The sequence below is a fragment of the Penaeus monodon genome, chromosome 15, assembly GCF_015228065.2.
Source record: "Penaeus monodon isolate SGIC_2016 chromosome 15, NSTDA_Pmon_1, whole genome shotgun sequence".
NCBI classification, from domain to species: domain Eukaryota; kingdom Metazoa; phylum Arthropoda; class Malacostraca; order Decapoda; family Penaeidae; genus Penaeus; species Penaeus monodon.
In genome coordinates this window covers 47,655,988-47,657,183 of record NC_051400.1, presented here as the reverse complement: position 1 = coordinate 47,657,183, position 1,196 = coordinate 47,655,988, and the positions used below count along the sequence as shown (strand labels likewise).

At 37.1% G+C, this 1,196-nt stretch overlaps 1 protein-coding gene across 1 annotated transcript in view; it reads right to left on the bottom strand.

Moving 5' to 3' along the window:
* Positions 1 to 1,196, bottom strand: part of LOC119582073 — a 31,296-nt gene that overhangs the window by 3,823 nt on the left and 26,277 nt on the right. The gene's annotated exons all lie outside the window — the stretch shown is intronic.

Here is a 1,196-nt window from a genome sequence, read left to right as displayed (position 1 = left end):
TTGTCTGTATTTGATTTGCCATACCACAATGATCCAAAGCCCAACATATATATGTATGAGTGTAAGTAAACATACATATTTGTTAAAAAAAAATCATAAATAAAAGTCAAGGCTTTGACCTGGCCAATGAAAATGAAGATCATAATACATTTAATTCAGGATCTCCATTTTTGATACCTCCTAAAACTAAAATTACCAAGACCACCATTTACCTGCATCCATTCCTCTACCCCACAATACTACCTCATTTATTCGACTTTAGATTATGTGACGACGGTTACTGTGAAGGTGATAATGTGAATCCATTACACCTAGGATCAATATAGCATTATAGCATGATCATGACTGTAGTAACAATGAGAAAAGTGGGAGGAAATCCAGCTTCACCTAATCGAATAAATAAATCAGGTGAAATTCAGTCTTTTGGCCTTTTCAGTGTTGCTGAAGTTCAGGGAGGCTGGACCAACTATGCGCAAGGTGAAAGGAAGAGGATTTTCCTGGAAAGGGGATTCTACAGTCTTCCCCTTATTTATTCTCCCCACGAAAGTTGCTTCAGTTATGGCCATTTCCATCAGACTTTATGAAAGCCTAGATTCAATCCAGCCACCATGATAAGCTACATTATCATGATGAAAGGAGAAAGCTAGAAGCCTTACATGCACATGCAAGTTACTTTCAAAAGTTGTATCTTGTCCAATTAAATTTTCAGTCTGTCCAAAAATGAGCAGTACATTACTGCATGACTACTCTTTTGCATCATCGTTCTATGCTACTGAAATGCATTCTCCCTGATGGCACAACTTAGTATAGTTCAGTTTAATTGATAAATCTTTTAGGTCTCCAAAAATAACTGTGTTAAACTGGCACCTCAACAGCTGTGTGCAGCTAACAAATAAGAATGGGAGAACTGCAGCAAGCTGCATGTGTGCCACAAAGTTTCCAGTCTGGGTATGAGGCTCAGATGAAGCTAGTCTTCTCAAAGCATACTGACCTTCTTCAAATCTATTAGTCAAGGCTAGTCCATGTGAACCCACTGGTACATGACTGTTCCATGCAGCTACCTCTACTTTCAAGCTAGCTAATCATGGTATGTCCTTGTCTATGGCATATATAAATCTAGCCATTCAATAGAAAATCTTAATAATAAATTCAACATAATTACTATTATCAAACTAAAACTTTCAACAATTTTGGCA